General features: G+C 40.3%; 1 protein-coding gene across 1 annotated transcript in view; it reads left to right on the top strand.

Moving 5' to 3' along the window:
* LOC107689141 (glutamate receptor 3-like) overlaps positions 1-6,340 on the top strand; it is a 140,766-nt gene that overhangs the window by 92,065 nt on the left and 42,361 nt on the right. The window lies entirely within an intron of this gene.

Below are 6,340 nucleotides of genomic sequence, written 5' to 3' on the forward strand. Positions count from 1 at the left end.
GGGATGCGGGAGAATAAAATGATTCACGGGACTCCCGCAAAATAGAAATTATCTAAACATAAAATGTCTAAAACATATAAATTGATATTTATGTGTTGCACAAAAGCAAAAAGAACAACTAATAACATTAAAATCAGGGTGCGAATTACACAGTGATTGTTTTTTTTGTTTTTTTAAATCTAATTAATTACATTATGTGCCAATTAATTAATGAAATTAATCTCTAATTAATAAGATTAATTAATTAACATGCACATCATGTGCCGATTAATTAAAGATAAAGTTGTTATTAAAGATAATAGTTATTTTGTTAATTAAAAAAGAACACTGCATAGACATTACAAAAAGTAGCTTTACAAGGAAATATAAATAGCTTTAGAAATAAATATTTTAATTCAACATTAGGGTTGCAAAGTGGTGGAAACTTACCGGTAAATTTCTGGAAACTTTCCAAAAATCCCTGGAATATTCCAAAAAATCCTGGAAAGTTTCTGGAATATTTCCAAAATTTACTGGAAATTTTCCACATTTTTGCAACCCTATTCAACATACAAAAATACAAATAAATAGGCTAGTGAAATATAAAATTATTTTTAAAAAGAAACAATACTCTAAATATAAAACTAAAAGCGCCAGTAGGTGGTGACAAATCCCTGTCTTAATAAGTGAATGATTCAGCCATTCATTCAATCGATTCGTTCAAACGGCTGATTCATTCAGAAACGAAGCAAGTGACTGCCTTTATGAATGGCTCACTGAATCATTGATTCAGTCGATTCATTTAAAAACTTGGATTCTGTGTGTTGATCAACAGTTCTCCTTATTTTTGTTGGCGAAATTTCTGACAATGTGTCTAAAATGTAATTATTCACACCTTATCTTTATTTTTACTGTAGGTAAAAAAACTTTTATGTAAGCTATTTTTGTCTTTCTAAACACCAATGATGATTCTGAAAGAAAACACGCAGTGTTTGTTATAGTAACACGTGCAATTTTCATGCACATCTGACTAACATTACCACACGCTTGTATTTTAGCGTTGCTGTTAATGTTGTGGTTATTTTAGCAAATAGTTTTCTCCGTAAATTCAGTTCAACAGCATTAAGTTAAAGAGGGTAAACTTTATCTCTCGACTGAATCTGCACATGCATTTCAGGTGTTCTTGCTCCGTCCAAGCAATAAATGCACGTCTTTGAATGAGTGCTGTAGCGTATTCTTCAACCGCTCAGGTAATGTCAATACGACCCATTTCAGGGGCTGCCAAAATTACATTTTTAAAATCAGTCAGAGCTCTAGAAATACATATTAATATTTACAAGTAAATCTCCATATTATGAGTAGGCTAGCCTACTTTCTATCCGACCCCCCCTACATCTAGTTTTGACGTCCATCAGGGGGGGTCAAGCCTTCTTTAGGGGGGTTTCAGCTGTTGATTTCTGGAACGCAATGGCCAACCAGAGGTGATTACTGTAAGTTAGAATCCACACACCGCAGTGCTGAAATTGCGTGCTCACGAATTGTCTCATTTTAACACACGAAGTGTAGACATTGTGTTCGTTGTGTTATAACAGAGCTTTATGAGATCGCGATGAACTAAGATGTCAGCTTTTAGTGATAATAAAGGAAGCGCTGCTCGCATTCTGCCATGCCAAAACATGCACGCAGCAGCCCATGCTTGCTTTTCTGTTAAAAATAACAGTGGTTTGTGAATGTTGATGCTTAGCCTAAATAACAAATATTTTATCGGGAGCATTTATGCGGGGATGTTGTGGATCTTAGGATATGTTACAGAACCATTTAATGTATATTTCTTTGATGTGCTGAAAAAAAAAATCTATATATAGATTACTTTTATGTGGGCTTTTGCGGGCGGGAGCGGGACAAAACATGGATGTCGCGGGCGGGCCCAGATAAGGTATTTTTCTGCGGGAGCGGGCAGGCGCGGTCTCTACTTCATCGCTCCCTCTATAGCGCATTGTGATTGGATGTTTACACTGTCAAAACAGGAGACAAACCAATGGGGCACTGGCTGCTCACTGTCTCTGCATGATAGTAGCCTACTCAGCGGGAAAAAAAAAAACATTCTGTCGGCCCCTTAAGTGCGTCGGCCCACCGGGAAAATGCCCGGTATGCCCGATTACCGATTCGGCCCTGCATGTCAGCTAGCAGCCATTAGAGTATTAGTATACTGTCTTCTTAATATCTGCTAACACTTTATTTTGATGGTCCTCTACTGATTATAAGTAAATTTACCAATACATGTCAACTTACCCTAACCCAACAATCTACTAATACTCCACTAGTACTCTAATGATAATTCACAGATGTTGACATAGAATGAATTCCATTTGAAAGTGAGCATTACTATCGCTTTAAAAAAAATGTGTGTTCACCCTGCACAAAGCATGTGTCACAACCAACTGCTTTCAAAATCTCATGTGAGATCTTACCTTGGGGTTCAAAATGAATCATGAGGACTCATCACCAAGGATCATAAACAGCAAAATTATGACCTTGAGGTGATCATTGTTTGTACGCTTCACTAATGGCCACTATTGAAAGGGGTCTGAGGTGAAGGTTGCAGGGTCAGATCGGGTCAGTCATCGGTGCACCCAACCCAGCAATGACGCCCTTTGTTCATGCGTAGGAAGTCAGAGACATGTAGGGGTTTGTCCATGTGTATTCCCGTTGGCCAGCGTACAGTAGCAAGCCACATCAAAGACTGTCAGCCACTGCATGTGGAAACATCCATCAATGTTGAGCGCCTTTGTCATTTAAGAGGAGCTCTCCTGAGGGACGATATAAGGCCCCTGCGCTCTTCTTACATGGATTGTAAACTGTTATTGATTCTCTTTCCTGTAGGTTGTGGCACTCGGGAAGAACAGTCGGGGCTACCATTATGTTATTGCCAATCTGGTGAGTTTCAGCACCTCTGTACTTTTAACTAAATCAGAGAGATTTTCAGAAATAATGGAAATTCAAAGACAAATAACAATGTTCAAGAAGATGAAAAGATACACATCCACTACAAAACATGCAACAAAGGAGTGTAATATATGTATATATATATATGATAGTTTTTTGTAATTTTTATATGATTGTCAACTAAATTTAACTCTAAAAAAGAGTGTAAGTGTAATCAGTGAAAAGTAGCAAGTACTTTTATATATTTCTACACACTTTCGATACACGAGTGTGATTTTTTTCTTTCTCCTAAAGTGATATATTTGAATCATAAATATCAGTTTTCTTATGGTTCTACCAATTTAACAACCTTATATAATATATAATACTCATTTATACTCAATATACCACAAGGAACCCCAGTGATTTTCCTCTTTTGGGTTTTGAACCAGAAACATTGAGTTGAATCCATTTTCACATGATGATTGTTATATTGCCATCATCTCATGGATCCTAAGCTTGCTTCTTTTCCATCATCTCTTTCCTCAGGGCTTTACCAACATCAGCCTGGACAAGGTCTTTCTCGGCGGAGCAAACATTAGTGGCTTCCAGATAATCAATCCTGAAAACACAGTTGTTCAACAGTTTCTCCAGAGATGGGACCGTCTAGATGAAAGAGAGTTTCCTGAAGCTAGAAACACTCCGCTGAAGGTCTGAAACTACTTAAAGATATACACCAATCGTTGTTGTCTCTACTTCTTCTTCTGATCTTTGACTTTTTCTGTCTTTGCCCATTTTCTTTATTTTCCTTCCTTGCAACAGTCGATATACTGACATTCAGTCCAAGGTGCTATTAAAACTGGTGCTCAATTTACATCTAATTAAACAATGATCATGAGATGAATAGATTTTAAATGCTGTTTTAATTAAGGTTTTATTGTGGATGGGTGGGTAAGAAATGACCATGCTCTCATCGAACTGGCAAGCAGGTTTAAAACCACCTTAATGTTATAAAAATGTCCAAGTCACCAAAAAGATCAAGGGAAGATTTTAATTATATTTTGCTTAAAAAAAAAAAAAAATTAAAAAAAAAGCTTTTAGGGGCCCTGTACATAATTTGCACTGTGTACGTTTTGTAAGTATATTTCACACGATATACTTTATTTTTATTTTATTTTTCATTAATTTCTCTCTGTGGAAATTCACACTTGCAGCCATACACATTTTCCAAGTCTTCCAAGACAGTATTTTAATGAAGGCATCAAAAGGCATTTTGAATGGAGAATGTAAATGCACAATGTCTCCTTTGATGTTACCTTTGTTATATTACGTTTATTTTAGTCGCTAAATTCCTCACTACAGTCGCTTTGAAGAAATACAAAACAATACAATAGCGTAGCTCACGGCAAATTAGCAGATGCCAGCTCATTCTCTTTTCTTGGTTGAAATGGGATGTAATTACAGGTTGCACCCATGAACAACAATAGCAGCAAAACCCTGTAGAGTCTCACATAAACTAAACATTTTACATGCGTATCTCTGTAATCAGAAACCTGGTTAACACTTTACATAGCAAGAAACAATGCACAAGCTACATCACTGAAGTGTGTCGTCTTTTGTTGCATTTGCCAGCTATGATTACATGCAGTAATGCATCGCAATTATCCTTCATTATGTACATCAACATGCGCTTGTAGACCTGGAAGAGGGCAGCTTATTTGAACCCTCTTCGAAGTGTTTACTCACAGATAATGTGTTTTCTTATTTTAAACTGCTCTAACAAATAACTGTTAATGTGAGGTGCTTAACGGTTGTTGTGTACAGTACACTTCAGCGCTGTCTTATGATGCTATCCTGGTCATTGCGGAGGCGTTCCGATACCTGCGACGCCAGCGAGTAGACGTGTCCAGACGAGGCAGTGCAGGTGATTGCCTGGCTAACCCTGCGGTCCCTTGGAGCCAAGGGATCGACATTGAACGAGCTCTCAAAATGGTAAAACGTCGTTCTTTTCTTTTTCTCAAGCAAGATTGTGAGTGCTTAAGCTTTTATGAAAATGACAATAACCATTTGTAATCTCTCAATGTGTAATTCAGATTGTCAGAGTGAGTACTTTGAAATGAATTATGTCTCCGTATGATTCATATGCGTTACTCTGACACATCCTAATGAATTCTTAAGTGTCAAAGCACCATTGTTATTTTGCTGGTTCCCTTTCATGGGAACTTCGAACTGCGTCCTCTAGGGGTCGCTATGGGGAACGCCTCGTTGTGACCCGTGTCTGAAGCATACATTGAAAAAACACCAACTCGTTGGCCGGCGACAGCCATGACGTCACTACCGGTGCGACTATAGTATAAATAGGCGCCGGGAGAACACATCATCCTCTTCTTCGTCTTCACTGACTGTTTTGTTTGAAGCGTGCATTTCCGTGGTAAGAGCGATCTCTTTCATTTATTATGGCGAGCACTAGCAAAGCGTTTAGAAGATGTGTGCATCCGTGTCATCGCTGTTTGAAACCCGATGACACACACGATCTATGCGTTGTTTGTTTGGGCGAAGAGCACGCACGCGATGTCCTGGAGGGGGCAATCTGCGTGCACTGCGAGCGTTTTCCAATGAAAAAGCTCCGTTCTTGTTTGTCTCTCTTTTCGAGTGAAGAGGGGCAGCCATCTGCTTCCCACGGTCAGGACCCGCCGCTGCCGAGGCACGGAGGAGAGTGAGCTCGTGTGGATCACAGGTGGACCTGGCCGATGAGTTAAGAGAGGGGCTTTCCCTCTCGCGCTCATCGGCGGCGGGCGAGAGACAGCCGCTGGAGGATGATGTTCTCTCTTTAACATCATCTCATCCAGGGGCCAGTGCTCTGCTGGGTTCAGCCCAGAAAGAGCAGGAAATAGATGAGGAGGGCGAAGAGGCTGAGGCTGAGCCTTCCCAATCCTCCTGACCTGCGTATGACGAGCTGTTGGAGGTTATGGATCGCGCCACGGCGTGGCTTGACTTGCCGTGTAAGCGAGCTAAGGAAGTGACGTTGCGAGGTCGTCTCGATGAACGTTATCTTTCTGCCCCCTGTACAAGAGACGCTAGCCAGCTATCTCTCTATGGGTGAGGCATCGTCTCTAAAAACTCCCTCCTTGCCATCCGTGCCCCTTCAAATGACATCTCGCTTGAATGGAAGGTCATACGCAGCAGCAGGTCGGGCTGTCGCTTCATTGCACACGATGGCGGTGCTCCAGGCATACCAGGCTGACCTGCTGAAAGACCTGGATAAAGGCGAGGGCCTTTCTCCTGATGATAGTGTGTCTCTGTCGACACACTGAAAGCATCGCTCCCCTGACCATTGAGGGTTATTGTGAGTATGGTGTTTTCTTTTGAGCGTTAATCCTCTCAGAGGAGCTGGATTCCTCACTCCATGGGCTGTCCTCGTGGTAGTATTGAGCAG

Source organism: Sinocyclocheilus anshuiensis, unplaced genomic scaffold (genome assembly GCF_001515605.1).
Source record: "Sinocyclocheilus anshuiensis isolate Anshui unplaced genomic scaffold, SAMN03320099.WGS_v1.1 scaffold846, whole genome shotgun sequence".
In the NCBI taxonomy this organism is placed as follows: Eukaryota; Metazoa; Chordata; class Actinopteri; order Cypriniformes; family Cyprinidae; genus Sinocyclocheilus; species Sinocyclocheilus anshuiensis.